The sequence below is a fragment of the Phascolarctos cinereus genome, unplaced genomic scaffold (assembly GCF_003287225.1).
Source record: "Phascolarctos cinereus isolate Bilbo 61053 unplaced genomic scaffold, phaCin_HiC Scaffold_4;HRSCAF=312, whole genome shotgun sequence".
Classification (NCBI taxonomy): Eukaryota; Metazoa; Chordata; class Mammalia; order Diprotodontia; family Phascolarctidae; genus Phascolarctos; species Phascolarctos cinereus.
The window spans coordinates 260,189,773-260,217,659 of NW_027555847.1; positions in this window are offsets into that span (position 1 = coordinate 260,189,773).

Consider the following 27,887-nt stretch of genomic DNA (forward strand, 5'->3'; position numbering starts at 1 on the left):
CAGCCTCCATTGGACTGAGTTCCACTCTTTCCCAGGTATAATAGGCCTTTCCTGCTGACTTTGTAAGCTGTCTTTTGCATCTGTGGGCTGAGTGGTCTGGAAACTGCACTGCTGTCATTGATTTAGTCACCCCAAGGCCTGCTCCAGGTTTGCTGGGGTCCTGTCTGTGCTTGTGTGGACTGTACTAGGCTGTGCCCTTCTCTCACCCTTATGCAACAGACCTTTCCTGTGAACATTTAAAATTGTCTTGGGTTGTACATTTGTTTTACTTCATATTTTTTGTTGTTTCTGCTGCTCTAAAATTTGTTTATAGTCATTTTGAAAGGTATTTAGAGAGGTTTAGGGGAGAGCTCAGGCAAGTTCCTCCCTTTACTCTGCCATCTTGGCTCCACCTCTCACCATTTTCTTTCTACTTGTGTTTGTATTACAAGCACTTAACACAGTATCTTGCACATACTTTATTTCACTGAATAATTGTCACATATTTTATGCATTTTTTTGCAAAAAAAGTGGGGTGTGACCATTATATGATTTTTTTAAAATTGAGTTTGTATAACTTTAAAAAAGTGTATTACTGAACTGTCCTTGGTGCAAGATTAGAATGCGTGGAATATTGGTAAATATATATATATGTATATATAGTCATTTATTTATTTATTTATTTATTCATTTATTTATTTATTTATTTATTTATTTTTAGTTTTCAAATTCACTTCCACAATATTTTGAGTTCCAAATTTTCTCCCCATCTCATCCCTTCCCCCACCACAAAGCGTTATGCATTCTGAATACCCTTTCCCCTAATCTGCCCTCCCTTCTATCTCTCCCCCCACTTCTTTTATCCTCTTCTACTTCAATTTTTTTGTAGGGCAGGATAGATTTCTATATTCCATTTCCTGCATATCTTATTTTCCAGTTGCATGTGAAAACAACTTTTTTTTAACTTTTGTTTTTAAAATTTTGGGTTCCAAATTTTCTCCCTTCCTCTCTCCCCACCCACTCTCATTGACAAGACAAGAAGCTCAATATAGGTTATACCTGAGTCGTCATGCAAAACACTTCCATAGCAGTCACATTGTGAAAACTATATTTATTTCCCTTAATCCTATTCCACCTCCCATTTTATTCTATCTCTCTTTTGACCCTCTCCCTCCTTAGAAGTGTTTGCTTCTGATTACCCCCTTCACCAGTCAGCCCTCCCCTCTATTATCCTCCTCCTCCCTTGCCCTCTTCCTCCCCTGTTTTCCTGTAGGGTAAGCTAGATTTCCATACCTGATTGAGTGTGTATCTTATTCTCTCCTTAGGCAAAATCTGATGAGAATAAGATTCACTCATTCTCTCTCACCTTCCCCCTTTTCCCCTCTACTGTAAAAGTCTTTTCTTGTCTGTTTCATGTGAGATAATTTACCCCATTTTACTTCTCCATTTCTCCTTCTCCCAGTATAATCCTCTCTCACCCATTAATTTTATTTTGCAGATATCACTCCTTCATCTTCAACTCATCCTGTGCCCTCTATGTATGTATGTATGTATGTATGTATGTATCTATCTATCTATCTATCTATCTATCTATCTATCTACATACATACATATAATTTTTTCCCTCCACCACATCCTAATACTGACAAAGAACTTATGAGTCACAAATATCATCCTTCCCTGCAAGAATGTAAACAGTTTTACCTAAATAAGTATCTTATGACCTCTCTTTCCTGTTTACCTCTTATATGTTTCACTTGAGTTTTGTATTTGAAAGTCAAATTTTATTTTCATCTCTCTTCTTTTCCTCAGGAATGCTTGAAAGTCCTCTATTTCATTGAATATCTATTTTCCTCCTGAAGGATTATGCTCAGTTTTGCTGAGTAGGTGATTCTTGGTTGTAATACTATCTCCTTTGCCCTCCAGAATATCATATTCCATGCCCTGTGGTCCCTTGATGTAGAACATATTAAAGCTTGTATTATCTGGATTGTGTTTCCACAACACTTGAATTGTTTCTTTCTGGCTGCCTGCAATATTTTATTCTTGACATGGGAATTCTGGAATTTGGCTACAATATTCCTAGGAGTTTTCCTTTGGGATCTCTTTCAGGAGGTGATCTGCGGATTCTTTCAATTTCTATTTTGCCCTCTGGTTCTAAAATATCAGGGCAGTTTTCCTTGATAATTTCTTGAAAGGTGGTGTCTAAGCTTCTTTTTTGATCATGGCTTTCAGATAGTCCAATAATTTTTTAATGTTCCCTCTCTTGGATCTATTTTCCAGGCCAGTTGTTTTTTCCAATGTGATATTTCCCATTGTTTTCTTGATTTCTCATAAAGTCACTAGCTTCCAATTGCTCCATTCTATTTTTAAGGAAGTATTTTCTTCAGTAAGCTTTTGGACTTCCTTTTCCATTTGACCAGTTTTGCTTTTTAGGGCATTCTTCTCATTGTCTTTTTGGACCTCTTTTGCCATTTGGGTTAAGCTGTTTTTTAAGGTGTTATTTTCTTCAGTATGTTTTGGGGGTCTCTTTTAGAAAGCTGTTGACTTGTTTTTCATGATTTGCTTGCATCACTCTCAGTTTTTCTTCTACTTCTCTCGCTTACTTCTCAAAATCCTTTTTGAGCTTTTCCATAGCTTAGGACCAATTCATATTTTTCTTAGAGGCTTTGGATGTAGGAGCTTTGACTTTGTTGTCTTCTTCTGGTTTTATGTTTTGATCTTCTTTGTAATCAAAAAAAAATTCTATGGTCTGACTTTTTTTGTGTGGTTTGCTCATGATCCTAGCAATTACTTGAGTTATAAATTCTTTGTTAAGGTATGGGTATTGCTTCCAATGTGGAGAATGTCCATCCCAAGCTTTGTGGGTTTTGTGCAGCTGTCTTCAGAGATACTTCTAGAGAGCTGTAAATTTAATTTGTTTCAAGATGGTATGATCAAGTAAGAGGTGTTTATTAATTTCCTGGCCTGTGCTCTGGTCTATGAGTGAGCACAAGCACTCTTTTCTCTCTTGGAACTGTGAGGAGGATTCTGTCTGTACAGCTACTACAAGCTCCATCATGCTGGGCTCCACCTTGCCCCGGGACCACCACCCAGAACTTTGACCCAGATCCAAGCACTGGCAAAGCAAGAGAATCCTACACCAGCAGAGAGATCCCTTCAATCCCACTCACTCTGTGGGTGGGAAGCTCTGGAGGCAGCTGCTGCCCTGAAGCCATGCTTCTTTCTCACCACACAGACTTTTCCCACTAACCTTCTAAGCTGTCCGTGGTGTTCATGGGTTGAGAAGTCTGGAAACTGCCGCAGCTGCCCGTGATTCAGTCCTCTGAGAACTGCTCCAGGTTTGCTGAGGCCTGTATGCCCGTGCCAAACTGTGCTTTTCTAGCCTGATGCAATATACCTTTCAGATCAACCATCCAGATTGTCTTGGGCTGGAAATTTTTTTCACTCTCTCTGTTTTTGGGTTCTGCTGCTTTAGAATTTATTTACAGGCATTTTTTAGAGGGATTTGGGGGAGAGCTCAAGGAAGTCATTGCTTTTACTCTGCCATCTTGGCTCTGCCCTTGTAAATATATGTTAAAATTGAATTCTGGCAGTGCAGGTATGCCGAGATTTCTCAGCACATAGCTTGCAATGCATGAGGAACACATGAATATCCATATGACATTAGTGAATACATTGCTGCTATGTTTAACTTTTAAATGCATGATGAACAAAATTATACCTTGAGATGATTATACGATTAATTTTTGGACTAGAAAAAACACCAGGGTGCAATGATTATGTGGTGATGACAATTGTGCAGTGAAATATGGCAATAAAATCTTAATAAATCCTTGTTGATTTGACAGAATCTGTCTCAAAGACAAAGTCCAAAGTAAGGAATTAGGCTTGAAAAATCAGCAAACAAAAATAAAAAAAAATTCAGCACAGAGAGCTACTAAAATTAGAAGAATGTTCAGGACGCAATACCAAAGAAAGAGCATGTGACTCCCAACATTTATAAACAAAATAAAAATGAAAAACCTTTGGATACACATTTTGCTATAATAATTTATCTCAGAGGTAAAAGATCTCATACAAACAACAGAATCATTAAAAACCATAATGTACCAAGTAAAAGTTAATAACTCCAGGTGAGACTGTGACAAATTTTAAAATAAAGTCAAAAGACTGAAAAATGGAAAAGTATAAAGTATATTAAAAACAACCAAAGAATGAAATGAGATATCATCTCATACTATCAGATGGTTAAGGTGATAGAAAAGGAAAATGACAAGTGCTTAAGGGGATATAGAAAATAAATACAATAATTCACTTTTGGGGGAGCTGTGTACTAGTTTAACCACTCTGGAGAACATTTTGGAACTGTACTTAAATGATTATAGATCTTTGCATACTCTTTTACCCAGCAAAACCACTTCTAGTTCAGTAACACAGAGATCAAAAGAAAGCACACATGTGTATAAAAATATTATAGCCACTCTTTTTGTGTCGACAAAGAACTGGAAAACAAAGGCATACTTATCAATTGGGAATGGTTGAGTAAGTTAGAGTATGTGATTGTGATGGAATACTATTGTGTTGTGAGAAATTAATAAAGGCAACGGTTTCAAAAAACCTTCAAAGAATTAAATGAAGTCATGCAAAGTGAAGTGAGCAGAACCAGTACATAATGTATTCAATTACAGAATATAATGATAATCAACTGTAAAATATTGAGTGACTCTGTTTAATGCAATAATCAAAAACCATTCCAAAAGACTCATGATGGAAACTATTATCTACCTCCAGAGAGAGAACTCATGGACTCAATGCAGATTACAACATATTTCTTTTTTTCTTGCTTTTTTCACAAAAAGCTGTTGTGGAAATATGTTTTTGCATAACTTCATATGCATAATGGGGTTTTGTATTTCTTTCTTTCTCAATTAATGAGGGGTAGAGGGAGGGGGAGAATTTAGAACTGAAAATTTAAAAAAACATGAAGTCTCAAATACCAAAGAGTCCCTTTCTCCTCAATAGTCAAATCCCTTATATGTTGCCTCCTGATTTGCAGTGTGAGCTTCTCAATAACAGGGATTTATTGCTTTTCTAATAGTATCCTCACTGTTTAGCACAGTGCTTAGCACAAAGTAAGTGCTTACTATTTTTTTCATTGATTCATTTATTCATTCATTCAAACAGACAAAAGGCAGCCAGCAGTTCTTTCACCCTTTCTCTACTTCTAGCTTGCTTTCCATTTCATTTCACATTTCTTTCTTGCAAAATAAGTTCATGGGGCAATAACATAATAAAGATTTTGATACAAGCTTTAACACTAATTAGCTTTTGTTTTTGAACAAATTGCTTAGCCCATTTATATCTCATATAGAAAAGTGGAAATCATGTACTTAATGCTCTCAAAGCTTCCTCTTACCTTATAAGTCTTTGGGGATAAATGGAAACTTCAGAAGTTCTTAAGACACTTCATTGTGGCAGATGGTAATGCTCAAGCATCCTTTGGGTACGTTGGCAGAGCAGATGATACATTTTGGTGGTATTCCAGTTTCCCTGCAGAACCATAGTTGTTAAGTCCTTGCTTATTCAAGAGGTAGAAAAATCCAAGTCTGATCAACAAGGTCACTGGGTGGTGGAGGGAAGCATTAGGAAGGGGGACAATGAGTTATGAGAATCCCAATGGAGTCAGGATTTTTGGTTTTGTCCCAGAGGGAAGGACAGAGAAGTTTCATTCCCAGGAAGGATGGGGTAATAGCCCTAGTAGAAAGAGTGGGGAAGAAAGGGACCTTTTGGCAACTTGCTTCTTTGGGTTTTATATGTGGAAGACATGTACTCCACTGAAAGAGAATTAACTAAATGTGGAAGAAAAAGCAGCTCTCTACAATTTTATCTGAGCAAGGTTAGACATTCTGAGTCTATTTTTAGTAAAAACACACATACGTGCTGTCACAAAATCAAATTCTATTAAAATTATTGCTTATCCCAAGTAATTTGCACATTACTATTGATCACCTCTTATTTTTCCTATTACATTTTTGCAAAGTCATTTTAATATCATTTAAACTTAGCTTTAAGGCTTAATATATTATGTTAATTACAGTGTTGTCTTGTTTGCCTTACTGATTAATATAATGTACTATAAATGGTATATTATAATTGTATGTTTTTAACTGGCTTCTAAAGAAAAAAAAGCTGGGGCAGCTGGGTGGCACAGTGGATACAGCACTGACCCTGAAGTCAGGAGGACCTGAGTTCAAATCCAGCTTCAGATCAAACACTTAACACTTACTAGCTGTGTGACCTTGGGCAAGTCACTTAACCCCAATTGCCTAAAAAAAAAAAAGAAAAAAATTTCAAGTAAACATTTGTATTTCAGATATTTTATATAAAGTCTACAGTTCAAGAAAATGGGGAAAAAACATGATTACTGAAAGCCAAAATAAATGGAACAAGACCATAGATTTGTAGCTAGAATATGAACCTTAGAAGTCATCTTGTCCAACACCTTAATTTATAGAGGAGGAAGCTGAGACCCAGAGTAGACAAAGGAGCAGCTAAGTGGTACAGTGAATAGAACACAGGACCTGTAGCTGAAAAGTCCTGAGTTCAAATCTGGTTTCCAATACTTATTACCTGTGTGACCCTAGGCAAATAATATAACCATGTTTGCCTCAATTTCCTCATCTGGAAAATGAGCTGAAGAAGGAAATGGCAAATCACTCCAATACCTTTGCCAAAAAAGGAGGGGGTCATGAGGAATTGGACACAACTAAAAAACAACTGAACAATTGAACACCCACAGTAAATGATAGTCAAGATTCATTCTCATGTCAGGTGACTCCACAATAAGCATGCTTTCCACTACACCTGCTTTTTCAATATAGAAGTAAAAAGATAGTTTGGAAGTCATTTCATTTTCAGAGATGTTTTAAGGGTAACTTTTATTCTTTTTGTTGAAACACTTTAAAAATTGCATTCACCTTGTTTTATTAAACAGAGATTTAATATCATTTACTATTGATGATTCACTGTTCTCATGCAATAGTATTCAATTAATCAGTAAATATTTATTAATGACCTACTACGTTCTGGGCACTATGCTAAGTGCTAGGGATTAAAAAAAAAAAAAAACAAGTGGCAAAGAACTCAGAATCTAATGAAGAGACAGCAACAAAATTGCATACAAAGCAAACTATATACAGGATAAATCAGAAACAATTAACAAAAGAAAGACGCAATATTTAAGAGGGCTTAGAAAAGGCTCCCTGTAATAAGACATAGATATCTTCAGTGACACTCATGAGTTACTGTTATGTCTAGTACTCTGCCTGTACATTAAATAGTCTCAGATTCCTTGCTGTGTTTCTTGAGTTCCTATGTGTGCTTTTGTAGGTGTTTTTGTGTTTTTGTTTTGTTTTGTTTTGTTTTATTTTGCTATCTTTTACTGACTTGATTCTGTTTTCAGCATGGTGGTGTCACCTTTCCACCTTTCTCTCCATTTTTTCCAAATTTGTTTTCTTTTCTAATTTTCAAACAAATTTGTGAAACAAATTCAAAAGAAATAAACCTATGTTTCTAATCTGATTCAAAAATCAAATGACCAAACTTGTTAGCTTTATTTGTAAAATAACAACATAGGTTTTACTTATGACTGAAGAATATGAATGTTATTGCATGTGGTTTGTGACTTCTTGATTCAGTCCTCTGAAGGTCTATGATCTATTCTAGGCTTCATATTAAAATCTGTCTTTGACTCATTAGATGGGCTTTATGATTTCCTGTGACCCAAAAAGTCATGCCACAACCAAATTGGCAATGAACTTCTCCAAACTTAGGTAGGTCTGTCTTTGAACAACAGATATGATTTGTAACCAGGTTCATACTTTGTGCAGCATCTATTGTAATTGCTTTAAGATCTATGTTGCCTTTAACTTCTCATATATGTTGTGAATGGCTACAGCTCTAGGGACACTGTGATGTAATGAAAGCACCATAGAGTTTATACTTTGTCTTCATCACTTACTCTTTAGGTCATTTTGGATAAGTCACTTAAACCCTCTGGACTTCAATTTCCTTGCCTGCAAGCTGAAGGGGTTAAGTTGGATTCTAAGGTTCCATAGCTAGAGAGGGAATTTCAAGGTATGCTCCCATTTAAGTCTAGGGCTAATTGTCCAAAAGTTCTTTGTCTTTCCACCACACTGTGTTTATATTTATAGCACAGTCCACCACATAGGATATCATGTGTGCTCTGCCCAAAGGAATATAAAATTTGATCTCTGAAAGCTCATGAGACATTTTAGGGTTTATGGGCTAGATATATTTCATAAGGACTATGCCTTAATCCCAAATCACTCTGGCTTTTATTGATTGGCCAACAGTAGGTCCCAGCCCAAGCCCAGGGGTCAATATTTGGGTTCTGATGGCTCAGAGTGCATGTAAATAGCAATTGTTTTTGTTTTGGTCAGAAACTCTAAGGGTCTTCCCCTCCCAAATTATATTTTGACTAGGTAAAAAAGGCCATTGTTTGTCCTATTTCTTACTTATCCTTAATCGCTGAATCACCTTAAACACTGAGGTATTGCCTCAGCCAAACTGAGACCTGGGAAACACCTTAGCTTTAAAAAGGCCATGGTGTTCTGCTACATCCAGGGCCATCTCCAGTTGCCCTGATCTATATCTTGCCACTGTACCCAGATGGCTAAGGAGGAGAGAGTGAAGCTGGTGATTTTGCACAGCCCTCCCTCACTTAAATCCAATCCACTTGTGAGGCATAGCATCACCTTCCTGATGTCATGGTCCTGTTTGTGAAGAAGGACAAACTACAATAACAACATTTATAGCAAACATATAATGAAAATCAGCATATTTTTAGCTTGAGACAAAACGCACAAGAATACAAAGAGCAAATAAACAAAATTTAAAAACAAATGGTGCCAGCTCCCTAGGAAGCTGTGAATCAAGGGAGATAAAGGAGGAATGGTAGGGGAGAAATTCAACTTTTCCAGTTCAGAATCAAATTCTCTCCAGGCAGGTTATGCCTTAAGTAGTTCAGTGAGCTAGGTAAGTTGCCAATTGCCCATGATTACATTATCTTTGAAATAGCAGGCCCTTTTATTTACAGTCCAACATGTGACTACCTCTGGGGCTATAAAGTTCCTAGGTTACCTATCTTACCATGTAAAGTTGGGAGATAAAAAGAAAAGCAAAATCAAAAGCAGTAAACCGTATATTTTTCATCATCATTCTTGTCAATGAGGTGCTACACTATTGTGGTAGGGCAACAGATTCCTTCAGCAACTTCCCTTACCCTGATACAGCTTTCTTCCTCCACATGATCTGATTGACTCCAAGTCCCCTGATACAGCTTTCTAAAGGTATGTGTATGTGGGGTAGTCATTCCTTCTTAGACTTGGTGGCTACCCAAGATTATGTGAGTGGCTATGCCCTAACACCTGACTGATGTGTTTCCAGGAAATTGCTGTGTTCAGAGAAGTTAAGTACCAATGTGTGTGTGTGTGTGTGTGTGTGTGTGTGTGTATACACATATACACACACATGTATGTGTATGTATGTGTGTGTACATGTATATATGTATATATGTATATATATAAATACACACACACATATATATCTATATCTATCTGTCTATCTATCTATCTATATATCTGTGTGTGTATACACATACACACACACACACACACACACACACATATATATATTATTTATCCTTAATCACTGAATCACCTTAAACACTGAGGTATTGCCTCAGTCAAACTGAGACCTGGGGAACACCTTAGTTTTAAAAATCATATATATATATATATATATATATATATATATATATATATATATATATATATATATATATACATTATATATATACATATATATATATATATACGTATATATATATATATATATATATATATATATATATATACGTATATATATATATATATATATAATATATATATATATATATATATATATATATAATTTTTGTTCACTTCAACATTTCAAGTGCAGTTTCCAAATAGTTTTCTATTTGAATATTTAATTTGTTCTTATTGTCAACACTGTGGATATTACTAGCTGAGGGCACTAATCTCTAGAGTATATAGACAGCATTCTTTTTTTTCAAAAAACAAGGAGAGGATGTTCCATGTCTATTTCACAATTTACCACCATTCTCAGTTAGAATTTGGGTCTGAATTAAAGTAAAAGCAGCAGGTGACTCTTGTGAGCAAGACAGACGGAGTTATCAAGTATGGGGCCTAAAACTGAGGTAATTCACTATGAACTTCCTCTGCTCTGCTGTTCCTCATTTCACTCAGATGGCTTCTGCCATTATCTCTTCCTTTACCCCATCTAACATCTTCATGTTGCCACTCATTTTCTGTCTCTTCCTTTGCACTTGCTCCTTCGTTTTTGCCTGCAAACATGCCAATGTCTATTTCCATCCCTACTATCATTTTGTGTCCTTTTTTCCCTATGTGGCTAAACTTCTCAAAAAGGCAGTCTGCAATAGGTGTCTCCACATTTCTCTCACTGTCTTCTTAATCCATGACAATAAGGCTTATAACCTCAGCATTCTGCAAAAACTGCCCTCTCCAGTTACCAATGAACTCTTACTGGAAAAATCCAATGGCCTTTTCTTTATCTTCATTCTCCTCAGTTTCTTTGAAATCTTTGGCACTGCTGATCAGTCTCTCTTCTTATACTCTTTTCTCTCTAGGCTTTTGAGGTACCTCTCTCTCTTGGTTATCTTTCTACCTATTACGATGTTTCTTCTCAGTCTCTTTTTGCCTCTTTTTGTTTCCACAAAGCTTAGCACAATTCCTGGCATACAGTAGGCACTAAATAAATGTTTGCTGACTGACTGGTCCAAAAGCCCCACTTTCTCCTCCATCCCAGGAGGCATGGCTTTTGTTCAGCTCATTCCTCTCCCAGGAATTAGCTTTCTATTTTCTAGCAACTTACTCATCACTCCTTCGACAAGGCAACTATTTAATTTAACATATGTAAGTTTCAAAGTGGAGGTAATCCATGGCTTGATGGTGAAAACAAAAGGGCCTGCTTTTCTCCCCTTGGTAGTATGGGGCTTATTATCAGACAACACTGCAGAACAATTTGGCCTGGAATATTTTCTTTTTCCTTCTAATTCACTGCTACTTCTGTTACACATATGCCTTAAGTCAACAGAAAATTTGCACTGGCAAATCCAAATTAGGTTATGAAATTTCTGCTTTCCTTCCAGGTTTGTCTTCCATATATTCCCAATTTTACGGATATCATTCAAGTAAGCAGAATTGGCACAAATTTGAATGGCAATTTGGAATTTAATACAATGTCACATGCATATTGAGAAAACATTTAGAATAGGATGATTTATAGGGCTGGCAGTTTTAAATGCATGTACAGTCTGCAACTGCAAAGAGTAGAACACTGCCCTGGGAAAGAAACAGCAGCGTGGCTAGCCTTCCTTCCATCTCACTCTCTTTCGTGGGATTGGTAACATGAGGGAGTAAATGGGATAGATAAGTAGGGAATGAATCTAAGCCCCCCAGAAAGCACAAGGGGAAATCTCAAAATTTATCTTGCTTACAGATGCCATTTCTGTGTCTGAAATAGTCATTGGTAGACTCTAGAAAATTTGTACCTGGTGTTATTGGGTGCAATGATTCTGTGGACCTCCAGCTCAATCCATACTGGAAAAGGTCACCTTAAATACTCCAACTAGGACACTAACTTTTCCCCAATTTCTGCCATTCTCCACCCATCTACAAAGTCAAAATCTCCTTTCCTCCAACTAGTCATGTGAGATTGGAATTTGTCATTCTCCTAAGAGTAGAGAAAACCAAAGACCTGCAGATAAAATATCATAGCATTTTCCTTCTTCCAATGGCTTATTTTCTTGCTTTTTTCTTAGAAAAGTGCTACAAAAGTAGGACTATTCAGGACATTTCCAAAGGCAATGGTATCCTCTGCCTTTTTAGGATTGAATTTTTATACTCCACCCCCAATTACTTAGCTGCTTCAAAGAACAAAATCATGAGAACTCCCACAGAGTCCAGGAGATGAATATTCATGAATCAGATTTAACATGAATTAAATTCCTGGCAAGTTCATATTCATTTAGAAATTAAAAGAAAATCCAACATAGAGCTATAAAATAGGTTATCTTCAGCACCTTCCTATCAGTAACTTATTCCATTCTGACAGATACCCTTCCTGTATCCACCCAGTTTCCCAAAAACCCTAATGCCAGTTCCTGATTGACAAGGATTTTACCCAATGGGTATTTAGGAAGTGCCTATAAGCATGTCTCTGAGTACTGAGAACTGCTGTCCTAGGAACTGATGACATTCAAGGATGTGGCTGTGGACTTCACCTGGTGGGAGCGAGTTCTCTTGTACCATCCTCAGAAGGAGATGTACAGAGAGGTCATTCTGGAGAATGCTCAGAACCTACTCTCCCAGGGTTAAAATCACTTCCCCTGGTAATTCTGAGTCTGCAATCAAAGTGAACATCTTCATTCCCAAGTGTGCAGGGTTTGGAGAATTTATTAATTGTTAGAAATAGGAAAATGTTGCTGTCCTGTGTCCAAGAGAGTCTTCTTCCTGTCTATCTTTCATGTGAAAGGTCTTTGTATTGTGATAGGAACATGAAGGTTTCCTTTATTGTTTCTGAAGATGTCTCTTTCAAATTCTCAGTAACTTCAGGTCAAAGATCAAATCAGTGTGGAAGAATCTCAGGGGTAATTTAGTCTAAACTCTATCTGAACATAAATTTTGCCTGCCAAATCTCTGAAAACAGCCCAAGCAATTTTTCCTTGCAACCACTTTCACTTTGGGATAGGTCTAGTATTTGGAATATTCTCTTTTTGGAAAAGCATAAATTTGTAGCAAAATGGAGGCACAGATGGTGGGAAAGAAAGGGAAGGAATTAGCATTTACCTACTTCATCCCCACAATAACCTTCCAAGTTGAGGAGGAGAGAATGAGACTGGTGACTTTGCACCAATTGGTGGTGCAAATTTGGATTTAACCAATTCATTTATAAGTCATGACATCCCTTTCCCCATTTCATGGTCCTCTTCAAAAACGAGGGGCAAACAGCAACCTGTGAGTAGTATTACCTGCCCCAATGGAAACCCAACAGACTAGTTCCAGTTGTACAATGCAGCTCCTTCCTCCCTTCCCTCTCTCCTCTCACTCCCTCCCTCTGTTCTCTCATTTTTATCTCTGTCCACATAGGGAATCATAACCCTGCCTGTGGGTGCTCTGCACAAAGGAATATAAATATTGATCACTGAAATCACACAAGATATCTTTAGGCTCATGAGCTAGATTTCTTTTTTAAGGATCATGCCTTAAACATAAATCATTCTAACTCTCACTGATTGTCCAATGACAGGTCCCAGCCCAAACCTACCTTGATCACAGTTTGGGTTCTGAAGTCTCAGAATGAATGTAATTGTTTCTTCTTGGCCAGAAAACCTAAAGGTATTTTGCTCCCAGACTGATTTTTTGTTTTACTAGTAAAAGAGGCCATTTTTTTGCCTTATTTGTTTTTTTGTTGATATAACTTGATTTGATCAGTTTCTTCTTCTATACTTATAGCAATGGATTTAACACCCAAAATGCCTACCAGCAGCAATTTATATTTTATTAATTTATTTTTAATTATCAATAATAACTTCCATATGCTTTTGAGTTTAAAATTTTTCTTCCTGTTCCTCCCAACCACCCTCCCCAAGATGGCACACAATCTGATATAGGCTATACATTTACATTCTTATTACATATATTTTCACATTAGTGATGTTGTAAGTAAAAGTTAAAACCAATAGGAGGAATCATTGGAAAGAGGAACACAAAACTCAATAGAAAGAGAAAAGAAAATAGCAGTTCAACTTTCATAGTTCATTCTTTGGATGTGGTTAGCATTTTCCATCACCAGGCATCTGGAGATGTCTTAGATTATTGTATTGCTGGGAAGGATTAAGTGGATCAATATTAGTCATCGCACAAAGTGGCTGTTATTGTGTAAAATGTTCTCTTGGTTCTTCTCACTTCACTCAGTATCAGACCATACAAGTCTTTCCAGGTTTTTCTGAAGTCAGCCTGTTCATCATTTCTTATAGCACAATAGTAGTCCATTACATTCATATACCACAACTTGCTCAGCCATTCCCCAATTGATGGGAATACTCTCAATTTCCAATTCTTTGCCACCACAAAAAGAGCTGCTATGAATATTTTTGCACTTGGGATCCTTTTCCCATTTGTATGATCTCTTTGGGATATAGCCCTAGAAATGCTATTGCTGGGTCAAAGGGTATGCACATTTTTGTAGCCCTTTGGACATAGTTCCAAATTGTTCTCCAAAATGGTTAGGTCATTTCACACTCCACCAACAATGCATTAGTGTTCCAATTTTCCCACATCTTCTCCAACATTTATCATTTTCCTGTTTTGTCATGTTGGCAATCTGATAGGTGTGATGTGGCATTCAGAGTTGTTTTGATTTGCATTTCTCTAATCAATAATGATTTAGAGCATTTTTTCATATGACTATAGATGGCTTAATTTCTTCATCTGAGAACTGTCTGTTTTCCTTCATCAATTGGGGGAATGTATTCTTATAAATTTGTTTAATTCTCTATATATTTTAGAAATGAGCCTTATCAGAAAGACTGGTTGTAAAAATTCTTTCCCAATTTTCTACTTCCTTCTAATCTTAGTTGCATTGGCTTTGTTTGTGCAAAAACTTTTAATTTAATGTAATCAAATTATCCATATTTCTTTTCATAATGTTCTATCTCCTGTTTGGTCACAATTCTTCTGTTCTCCATAGATCTGATAGGTAACTATTCCTTGTCTCCCAGTTTACTTATGTATCAGCCTTTATATCTAAGTCATGAACCCATTTTGATTTATTTTGGTATATGGTGTGAGATTTGGGTCTATGCCTAGTTTCTTCATACACTTTTCCAGTTTTCCCAGCAGTTTTTTTCAAAGAGTGGTTTTATCCAAGAGCTGGGTCTTTGGGTTTATCAAATAATAGATTACTATAGTCATTGACTACTGTGTCTTGCATATTTAATATTCCACTGATCCACTCTATTTTTAGCCAGTACAAGCAGTTTTGATGATTGCTGCTTTATAATACAATTTAAATCTGGAATTGCTAGGCCACCTTCCCTGCATTTCTTTTCATTAGTTCCTTTGATATCTGGACCTTTTGTTCTTTCAAATGAATCTTGTTATTATTTTTTCTAACTCTATAAATAATTTTTTGGTAGTTTGATTGTATGGCACTGAATAAGTAAATTAGCTTAGGTAGATGATATTTTTCCAGTTATTTAGATCTGATTTTATTTGGTGAAAAGTGTTTTGTAATTTGTTCATAGTTCCTGGTTTGTTTCAGTAGTAGACTCCTAAATATTTTATAATGTCTCAGTAAGTTTAAATGGAATTTTCTTTCTATCTCTTGCTGTTGGGCTTTTTGGTAATATATAGAAATGTTGATTTATGTGGGTTTATTTTATAGCCTGCAACTTTGCTAAAGTTGTTATTATTTCAAGTAGTTTTTTACTTGATCTCTAGGATTCTTTAAGTATATCATCATGTCATCTGCAAAGAGTGATAGCTTTGTTTCTTCTTTGCCTATTCTAATACTTCAATTTCTTCTCTTATTGCTAACTAAGTTTCCAGTACAATATTGAATAACAGTGGTGATAATAGAGATTTGTTCACCTGATCATTGGAAATGCTTCTAGTTTGTCCCCATTACATATATGCTTGCTGAAGGTTTTAGGTAGATGCTGTTTATTATTTTAAGGAAGACTCCATTTATACATGCTTTCTAGTGTTTTTAATAGGAATGGGTGTTGTATTTTTCAAAAGCTTTTCTGCACTATTGAGATGATGTGTTTCTGTTGGTTTTGGTGTTGATATGCTCAATTATGCTGATATTTTCCTAGTATTGAACTTGCCCTTCATTCCTGGTGTAAATCTACCTGGTCATAGTGTATTATTCTTGTGAAAGTTGCTGCAATCTATTTGCTAATATTTTTAAAATTTTTGCATCTATATTCATTAGAGAAATTGTCTATAATTTTCTTTCTCTGTTTTGACTCTTCCTGGTTTAGTATCAGCACAATTTTGTATCATAAAAAGAATTTGGTAAGACTCCTTCTTCACCTATTTTCCCAAATAGTTTATATAGTATTGGAATTAATTTTCTTAAATGTTTGATAGAATTTGCATGTAAATCCATCTGGCCCTGTAGATTTTTTCCTAGTAGTTCATCAATGGCTTGTTCAATTTCTTTTTCTGAGATGGGGTTATTTAAGTATTTTACTTCCTCTTCTGTTAACTGGGCAATTTATATTTTTGTAAATATGTTCCATTTCACTAAGATTGTCATTTTTGGCACATATTTGGGCAAAAATTCCTAATTATTGTTTTAATTTCCTCTTCCTTGGTGGTAGTTCACCCTTTTCATTCTTGATACTAGTAATTTGTTTTTCTTTCTTTTTTAATTAAATTAACCAAAGGTTTATCTATTTTGTTGGTTTTTCATAAAACCAGCTCTTACTTTTATTTATTAGTTCAATAGTTTTTTAATTTCAATTTATTAATTTTTCTTTGTTTTATTTCTAATTTGTGTTTAATTGAGGATTTTTAATTTGTTCTTTTTCTAGTTTTAGTTGTATGCCCAATTCATTGTTCTCTTTTTCTATTTTATTTATGTAAGCATTTAGAGATATAAAACTTCTCTAAGAACTGCTTTTGCTGCATCCCATAAGTTTTGGTATGTTGTCTCATTATTGTCATCTCTTGAATGAAATTATTGATTGTTTCTATGATTTGTTGTTTGACCCAATCATTTTTTAGGATTAGATTATTTAGTTTCAAATTTTTTAGTCTATCTTTCCATGGCCCTTTATTACATATTTTTTTGCATAATATGAAAAGGACATTTAATATTTCTGCCTTTCTGCATTGGATTGTGAGGTTTTTATGCCCTAGTACATGGTCAGTTTTGTGTATGTGCCATATACCACCGAGAAAAAATTATGTTCCTTTTTATCCCCATTCAGTTTCTCCAGAGATCTATCATACTAACTTTTCTAATGTTCTATTCACCTCTTAACTTCTTTCTTGTTTATTTTGTGGTTAATTATATAGTTAAGAGAGGAGGAGGTTGAGGTCTCCCATAGTGTAATTTTACTGTCTATTTCTTCCTGTAACTCCCTGAACTTCTTCTCTGAGAATTTGGATGCATACCATTTGGTGCATATATGTTTGATAATATTATTTCATTGCATATGTGCCTTTTGAGGATGTAGTTTCCTTCCTTATCTCTTTGAAGATCTACTTTTGCTTTTGCTTTGCTGAGATCAGATTGCTACTATGCATTTTTTACTTCAGCTGAAGCATAGTATATTCTGCTCCAGCCTTTTTCCTTTACGCTATATGTGTCACCTTTTTCAAATGTGTTTCCTGTAAACAACATATTGTAGGATTATGTTTTTAATCCATTCTGCTATCTGCTTCCATTTTATGGGAGAGTTCATCCCATTCACATTCACAGTTATGATTACTATCTGTCTCTTTTTCTCCATCCTTTCCCCCTTTTATGCTTTTCTTTCTCCTTTTCCTTTCCCCCATCATTAGTGTTTTCTTTTGACCACTGCCTCCTTCAGTTACTCCTCCCTTCTATTAGCCTTTCCTTTTCTTCTCTTTACCCTTACTGCTTCTTTCCTCTCTTCTATCCCCTGCCTTTTCTTTCCCCTTTTCCCTCCTACTGCCTTAGGGAAGTTAGATTTCTATACCTAACTGATTATATTATTCCCTTCTGAGACAAATCTGATGAGATTAAGGTTCAAACAATGCACATCCCCTCCCTTCTTTCCCTCTTCTGTAATAGGTTTTTGTGTCTTTTCCATGTAATGTAATTACCCCTCCTCTGCCTCCTTCTTTCTCAGTACATTTCTTAGTTCAGACTAATCCACTTACTTGGATCCATTTAACCCACTTGATTAGATTTCTTTTCTATCATTACATCAGTCAAGTTATAGCAACTTTTATATATACCACACCTTTTATATATACTCCTTTAAAATGGTATAATAACATACAGTTCTCAAGAGTTGTAAGTGTCATCTTCCCTTGTAGGGATGTGAACAGTTTGCCATTATTAACAACATATTGTATCTTTTTCCCATTTACCTTTTTGTGTCTCTATTGAATCTTGTACTTGAAGATCAAATTTTTTGTTGAGTCTGTTTTCATCAAGAAGGCTTGGAAGTCCCCTACTTCATTGAATATCCATCTTCTCCCTGAATGATCATGCTTATTTTCACTGAGTAGTTGATCCTTGGCTGCAATCCAAGCTCCTTTGCCTTGTGGAATATCATGTTCCATGCCCTGTGGTCTTTTAATGTAGAAGCTGCAAGGTCCTTTGTAATGCTGACTGTGGTTCCATGACATTTAAATTGCTTTTTTTTCTGGCTGCTTATTTTCTCTTTGATCTTGTAATTTTGGAATTTGGCTATTATATTCCTTGGTGTTTTCAATTTGGGATCTCTTTCAGGAGGCGAGCAGTGGATTCTTTCTATGGTTATTTTACCTTCTGGTTCTAGGACTTCAGGGAAGTTTTCCTTTATGATTTCCTGAAAGATACTCTCCAGGCCTTTTTTTCACCACCATTTTCAGGTAGTCCAATTATTTTTAAATTATCTCTCCTTGTTCAGTTTTCCAGGTCAGTTGTTTTACTCTGAGGTATTTTACATTTTCATCTAGTTTTTTCTTTTTTTTTTGCTTCTGTTTGACTGATTCTTGCTCTCTCATAGAGTCATTAGTTTCCATTTGTCCAATTCTAATTTTTAACACATTGTTTCCTTCTGTTAGTTTTTGTACTTCCTTCTCCATTTGGCCAATTGCATTTTTAAGAGATTCATTTTCTTCAGTGTAATGTTTTTCCAGTTGGCCAACTGTTTTTTAGGGACTTGTTTTCTTCAGTGTACTTTTTTTTTCTGATTAGCCAATTGTACTTTTTAAGGACTCTTTACTTCTCTCATTTAACTTTTAAAATCCTTCTTGAGCTCTTCTAAGGAGACTTTTTGGCCTTCATACCAGTTCATATATACTTTTGATGTTGCAGATGTGGGTTTGTTGACAATGTTGTCCTCTTCAGAATTTCTGTCTAGATCTTCTCGCTTCTCATGTTATGAATCTATGGTACATTTCTTTTTACTCATGGGCTGGAATCAGCAAGGCTGGAACTTTCAGGCAATTTTAGGTTGCTGGCTTTTCCTTTCTTTTGTCTTTCTTCAGCTCCTTTCAGATGGGTGCTGCAGGGTGTTTATCTGCCTGGGGCCCTTTGCAGTACTGCCTCCCTTAGTTCTGCTGAGGCACTGGGAGGATGCTCCTTTGCTATAGAATGCCAAGGCACCTGTTGGTTTTCTGAGCTGGTTTCCACTGGTTCACCCACCCTCACTGAGGCACTTGGACGTCCAGGTGTTAATGTTTGCCTGCTCTACCACCTGGGCTTCAGGATCTCCTCCTGGTTGGCAGTTGGAGGCTGTAGGGTTCTGACAGCTTACTTGGTGTTCGACTGGAATCATCAAGGCTGGAACTTTAGGGCAACTCTAGGACGCTTTCTTCACCTCCTTTCAGATGAATGCTGCAGGGTGTTTATCTGCCTGGAGCCCTTTGTAGTGCTGCTTCCATTGTTTTTGCTGAGGCAGTGGGAGGCCCTTTTGCTGTAGAGTGAGAAGGCACCAGGATCTCCTCCTGTTGTGATAAAGTGGGATTTTCTGCTAGTTGGCTGGGATGTCTCCAGTTCTGCAGTGCTCTCCTTCCCCCCAGAGAAAGAGGTGCCTTTCCCATTAATCCCCCAAGCTACCTGGGCTACTGCTCTGCTGCTCCCCGTCTTTCTTCTGGTTCAGCTGTTCCAGAGTTTTTTCTAGGGAGATAATTTCCTGGGTTTTCAGAGGTTGATAGGAGAGGGTGAGAATGACTACCTTTTTACTCCACCATCTTGGCTCCTGGAAGTAGAAGTATCATTTCTTACCTAGCCTTAATTACTGAATGGGCATTGCCACAGACAAATTGAGACCTGGGAAAGATTTTAACTTAAAAAGGCTAAGGTCTCCCATTGCATCTGGGCCCATATCCAGTCATCCTAATCTAGATTTTGCCATTGGACCCAGATGATTCAGTAAGAGACAGTGTGGCTGGTGATTTTGCAGAGCACTATCACCCTTAAAATTCAATTCCTTATACATCATGATATCAGCTTTCCAATGCCATGGTTCTCTTCAAGGATGAAAGACAAATAACATCAACAATGGCCATGGAGGAAAAAAATAATAGCCATGTACTTCTCTTTTCTCTATTATCCCTATCAAAACCTACTCTCAGTGACCTATTTGAATTGGAATAGGTTTGGTCATTCACATTAAAATGCTGATTTTCTTTTGTTCATTAAATCGTCCTTCCTCCCACATGAAGTTAAAAAGACTTGCTGTTTGTTAGATGGATTGATTGTATGAAACACCAGTCTAGTGCTATAGGAATTTATTTCACTATTAACATTGATTATCACCATCATTTATAACTCTGTTCATCTTCAATTTATATTTTTTCACTCCTTTTTTATATTTTGGTATGAAGTAGAAAAATGCATTCCCCTAGTAACTTTAAATCATTTTCTACTAGAGGAATTTACATTTTTTTAGTTATTAAGCATCTGCTTCACAATAATGATTACAAGGCCCTCGTAACTCTGCTCTTGCATCATGCCCTGATTAATATGCTCTTTGTATTCTTGTGTTCTTTTGAAAGCTTTTTTTATATTTTATTGGTAACCTAATTCTAGTGGAAATTACACACCATTATTATATTTGGGACCAGAGATAGCTTGTATTAGCCATACATTGCCTAGCATGTTTAATCCATCCTAAAGCACAGGCTTTTCAAAAGGTGATAATGAAATAATTCAAAAGAATGAATCTTGAGGGATAGTTCGATTTCAGGCATGAATAGTAGACCTGTGAGTGAGATGTTCTGGGGAAGCATATACTTTCTGATATGAAAATCTTATTCATTAGCATCTAATTATTCAACAATTGGTAAATCTATATTAGATTGACAGTTTAAAATGTTATAACAACAACCACCACAATAAAGAAACAGGACAAAAAAATTCTCACAAACTATCATTGTATTTTCTCTCTGGAAGTGGAGGAATCTTGGAATGGAAACATCTATTACATAAGAAATGGTATAAAATAATATTATATCAGTGCAGAGCAGGAGCTACTCTGGATTCCCTCATTCCCCTTTGAAACAGCTATGTGGTGAGGACCAGATGGATATTCTCTAGGCTCTACCTACTTCTTATGTGTTACCATATCTTAATATTTGTTTTACCTTTATAACAAGATAATACAAATTTCTCCTCCAACCAATTAGATTCTACTGACCCATTTTATGGCTCTAAATAGCTTTAACAGAGGAAGTGTTGATGATGAGAGAAATAAATGCTGGGAGTTTAAAGGAACCCATTATCTCTTTGCATTATAAATTGTCCCAACCTCCATTATTGACACAATTTTTTATCAAAATTACCTATTTGCATCACTGTCATCTATTCATGACACTTTCTTAAATTCCATAATTGTTTTTTCCCCCACTTGTAATACTAATGTCCTTCCAGTATTGATAGGATCATTCAACATATTGTTTGCTTAGTTTATAAAAACTATTTGTGATAGAACATATTTAGATCTATACAGGTATTGACAAAACATTTTGTGCACTCCTGGGAATAAGAAACATTACAGTGAAAACAGGAATGATAAAATGAACAAGAAATATCCAGTACTAGATTATCATCAGTTTTCACAGAAAGATAAAAAGAAACTGTGCTATAACAGTTGAAGTATACATATTATTTACCTAAAATAAAACATTCTGAAGTATTTATTCATAACAATATATTAAATGAAATAAAGATGAATGAATAAAGCAATCAAAATTTCTATCCAAGTAGAAATTTAAAAATGATGGTATATAAGGATAAAAAAGGCTAAGGCAGTTCTAACAGAAAAAAAATGCAGTTATGTTATGAATTTACAACTATTCTTAATTTTAATAATGTATGAACCAGATAGTATGGTGTGTAGCATGGAATTCCTCAGTAGGGGTACCTCATAATTGTATGGGGACTTATGAATTGAGAAGTGCTATATCTCTTTTAATGCAGATTTGAGAAAGACAGGCACCATTGTTCACAGACAATTAATTGTTCAAAGAAAAATAGCCCTGGAAGAGGGGGAGGGAAAGAGATAAAAATATGGTGCTAGGGTCAAATAAAAAACCTCATCAGAATAAGTACACATAGGGAGCTAGGTGAGAGTTTTAACAAAGAAGTCAGAGGAGTATTCCAGAGCTTTGAGGAAAATACCATGAAATAGTTTTAGAAAAAACAATATGCCAAAAGCAGTATAAAGAAGCATTCAAAACTTTTGAATTCTATAATGGTGGAATCCAAAATCAAGTCTTTTATTTTAAAAAATCCATCAATTATTTATTGTAAATATGCATTTCTCTTAAATTTTGAGTTTCAAATTCTCCCCCTTACTTCAGCCTTTCCCCATCTATTGAGAAGGCAAACAATGTATCAACTGTACATGTGAAATCATGTGAAACAATTTCCATAGTAGCCTTGTTGCAAAAAAAGAAAAAGAAAAAAAGTAAAAAATATGTATTTCAATTTACACTCAGAATTCATCCATTCTGTCTCTGGAAGTGGATCACATTTTTCCTCATGAGTTCTACACAATTGTCTTAGATCATTGTATTGATCAAAGTAGCTAAGTCTTTCATTGTTGATTATCATTACAATACAGTTGTTGCTATTTATTATGTTCTCCTGGTTGTGTTAATTTCACTTTGCATCAATTCCTATAAGCCTTCCTAGGTTTTCCTGAAAGCATCATCCTTATAATTTATGATAGTACAATTGTATTCCATCACAATCATGTACCACAACTTGTTCAGTCATTCCCCAGTTGATGTGCATTCACTTCATTTCCAATTTTTTTAACCACAAAAAAAAAGTTGCTAATGATATTTTTGTAAGTATAAATCTGTTTCAATTTTCTCTGATGTCATAGGGACACAGATCTAGTAGTGGTATTGCTGGATCAAAGAGTAGGCAGAGTTTTATAGTCCTTTAAGCATATTTCCAAATTCTTCTCCAGAATGGTTGGATGAGTTAACAAGTCCACTAACTGTGCATGAGTGTCTCTATTTTTCTACAACCCCTCTTACATTTGTCATGTTCCTTTGCTCTCATGTTAGGCATGAGGTGCTACCTCAAAATTGTTTTAATTTGCATTTCTCTATAATAAATAGAGTCATACTTTAGAGATTTTTTTTCACATGACTAGACTACAGTTTTGATTTCTTCTTCCAAAACCTTTCAAAATAGTGTTTTGTAATGGAAGTGCTATGCTACTTAAGTCCCCATTTCATTTATAAATATTTGAATTAATCGGGGCTTGGAATTCCAAAAGTTTCCTTCCTCCACTCCTTCCTTCCTTCCATCTTTCTTTATTGTCTCCCTCCTTCCCTCAGTTTTCCTTCTTTCTTTTTTTATTTGTTTTTAATTTTCATGAAACACTTCCCAACAAAGAATCAGACATCTTAAAAAGTATATTCCACTCGAAATAACAGTGTGACCTTGACACTTTCCATTTTTCAAAAATTAATTATTGCCTGAAAGGAAGTATAATATGGGACTCAAACTTAAACATTTGTATGAGACTTTTCTTGATGAAGAGAATGAAAATGGAATCCTTATTGCCTATATGAGAGATGGAATTGGTGAGAACTTGAAAGAGAATTATTTTTCAGGATTCCACCTCCTGTAAGAAGACATGTAAAATGACAGGCTCTCTTAAGAGAAAGTCTTACAGAAAGAAAGATTCAGGTATGAAGTCAACATATAGAAGAGCCAGGGCCTCTGGTATGTCATTATTTACATCTTGTTCCCTCATGAACTTAGGTTTCCCTGTCTTTGTAATTAAGGATGTTCATTGACAACACATGAAATCTTTTTTTCCAGAAACATATTATACCAATAAGAAAAACATTTAGAAACATTTTGTGACATAAAGATATAGTTGCATCATATATTGTGGCTTAGAATAATTGTCTTCATACTTTTTATCTCATATTTATCAATGAAAATATTTATATTTTGTGATATGTGTATATGCATTCTTATATAAATTCTATACATGTACATACTACTAAGTTCAGTTTTTTTCCCATACTTGGTATTAATGGCCATGATCATTTATATATACACATATATTTATATATACATATATACATACATATATACAGTGATACATATATATATGTATGTATGTGTGTGTGTGTGTGTGTGTATACAAATACACACACACATATGTGCATAACTTCAATGGGAGTAAAGCATTATTTACTGCATTTACTAAGTCATTCTCATTTTCTTCTTTAGAATATCTTAACCTTAATCCACCAAGTATTCAAAAGTTTTTCTATAAATTTAAATAGCAAATTTCTACATTCCTTTCAGTACATCACTTATTCTTACAAACTAATGTGCAGATGAACTAGGGATACAGATGATAGATAGATGATAGATATTAGACAATGGATGATAATGATGGAAATTGATAAATATAATATCTCTTTCCTATCTATCTAAACAAATACATTTAAACCCATTGCTGCTAATTTGGAAAATGTTAATAGGTTAGAAAAGTATTTCTCAGATTAGTTTTTATAGTATGAATATGTGTTTTAATTAATACTTATATCATTTTAAGCAGCAAAATAACATAATAAAATTACAATAAAATTCCAAACATTTATTTTTAAAATGTACCATAGCATCAGCTTTTTACTTTAGAGCAGATAATTTATCACTCATTTTAAAAATGTTGCCTTTTTCTTATATACAGATTATATGGGGAACTGATACAAATAGAAACCATTCTTTGATAGATGAGTAGCCAAACATTTCTCAAAAGATTTCCAAGCTATTACCAATCATAGGAAAGCAGATTACAAATTACAAATATTCAGAAAACTGCAATTTAAAATAACTTTGAAATTACAACTGTCACCTAGAAAATTGAGAAATAATGAAAGATGGGAATATTCAAAATATTGAGTAGCTTTGGAAATACAGACGCTTTAATAGACTTTCAGTGTGGTCACAAATTGGTGCAACCATTCTGGAAATAAACATATACTTTAGTTAAGACAATTGTTAATAAGTTGATCCCATTTAATCCAGACCTCATTGCTAGTCAAATAGCCCTATGATGGAAAAAAAATACAAAGCAAAATATTTATAGCAGTACTTTTTGCTGTAGCAAAGAACCAGAAACAGTGCAGATACCAAAACAGATTTTGTTTCTGCTTAGTCCTCTTCACATTAGTTTACATGTCTTTTTTGTTTTTCTGTGCATCTGTTTTATTCTTGCTTTCTTATGGTACAGGAATATTTCATCACATTCATGTGCCATGATCTATTTAGTGAGTATTGCATGTGAGTAACAACATTGATTTGGCTGAAAAGAAGAAAACGGAGTAATTTATAATAAGGCTGAAATTGTAGGCTGAGACCAGGTTGTGGACAGACTTAAATGTCAAATGGAGGAATTTATATTTGATCCTGGATTCAATAGAAAATCACTCAAGTTTACTGTGCAAAGAAATAATATGGTCAGAGTTGAAGTTCAGGAAAATCATTTGGGCTCCTGTTTGGAGAATGGATTATAGAAGGCAGAGATATGAAGCAGGGAGCCCTGTTAAAAGATTATTGCACTATTTCAAGTGAGTAGGGCTGAGGTGCTAAAACTAGGGTGCTGATTGTATGAGTAGAAATGAGGGGATAGGTGAAAATGTATCACACAGAAAGAAATAACAAGATCTGGCAACTTATTAGATACACAGGATAAGTGAAAGTAAGGAGTCAAAGTTAATATGAAGGTTACAAACCTGTGTGATGAAAATAAGGTGGTGCGTTCCAAGAATCATGAAAATTCGAGAGTGGATTTTATTATTTTTTGAATTGGGGAAACTAATGAGATCTGCAAAGTAGATTATAATTCTTATATCTCTGCTGATCCTGTCCATATCAAACTATCCTACAAAAAATAAAATAGTATAGGGACCCTTTCCACCATCCAGTATCTGAGAGCCCCAAAACAATTAAGGGTGTGTGCTATTGCCACAAGGTCTGGGGATGGTAGAAAGTATAGTGTCTATATCCTGGAGGAGGAAGGAAGTTTTCCCAATGGCACTTGCATAGTTGTTGTGGGTGCCTGAGCCCTTTTAGATTGCAACTGTCAGGGCCAGAAGGTGAGAATTTAGGAGTTTGCATGATGGTGGGAGAAAACAAAATTAGAGTTTTGGAGACAAGCCCTGACTTTGTAACCCCCCAAAAAGTCAAATACACACAACACACACACACACACACACACACACACACATATATACACACAACTTCTTATCACTCCAAGGAGCTCCCTAAAATAATATAAACATCAGTGAATATGCCAACCTAGATTGGTAGAGTGAGTTTCCTAATCCAGGAATTGTTTATACCAATAAAATCACAGATCTAGGCCTCATCCTTTTCATTTTATAAAAGCAATATTCGTGCATACATGCTTTTGCTTATACTACAGTGACTCAGAACATTTGACCTTGAGATAAAATGAGATCTGTTTTTTAAATATTTATATGGTTTTCTGTCAATTAAGTGGAGTTTAAGGAAGGAAGGAAAGAAGGAAAGAAGGAAGAAAATATAAATAATAAAATATTAAAAGCAGCACTTTTTGTAGTTGCAACAAACTAAACAAAGTAAATGTCCATCTGCTGAGGAATGACTAATCAAATTGTGGCAAATGAATATGATGAAATGTTGCTGGGCCTTGAGAAATATTGACTGAAGAATTTGGAAAACCATGGGAACATTTATTTCAACTGATGAGGAGTCAAATAAGCAGAATCAGGAAAACTATTTGAAACAATATTAATATTGGAAATGGAAAAAGTTACCAATATAGCACTAAATACTGTACAGTCATAATTACTAAGTTTGTGAGAGGAATATGCGTTCCTATCCTTTTTTTGCAAAGTGAAGACTATGAGTGAGGAACATTGCACATATCGTGAAACTCAATATGGTAGTTAGATTTTTTTCTTCTTTCCCTAAAGGCATGGCATTCATGGCATCTTAATATAGTGAATAGAAATCTGGCCTTGGAGCCAGAAAGATTTTGGTTTAAATACTGCCTCTAACATATTCTGGATGTTAAACTGTGAGTAAGTTCCTTAATTTCTCAGTACTCAATGAAACTGTCTGAGGCAACAAATGTCAGATAATTTTCCTACCTGTATGAACAGAGGGAATTCCTCACTGGGAGTTTTCTACATCAGTGAAAACATGGGGTCAATCCCTATTCCTATCCCAGGAAGGAATATTACTCAGTAGGTAAGAGATTTAGAATGGATTTATTCAGAAATTTAACAAATTTAATGTTAATAAAATATTGTTTATGAAGTTAATGAAAAAAGTTCTATGATAGTATATTGAACTCAAGGGTCAAATTCTATCCAATAATATTACCTAGATCTATAATTTTCTTACATACTTCTTACTTCATTTCTGCACCTTAGTACAATCAGCCAGATGTGCAAGTATTCTGTTGGCTTACCTTTGGAAAAGCTATATATACAGCCAAGCTGTAATGAAATCTTGTATTAAAAAACCCAGAAAAATAAAAAAAAAAAAATGACAAATAGCATTAATAAGAACTC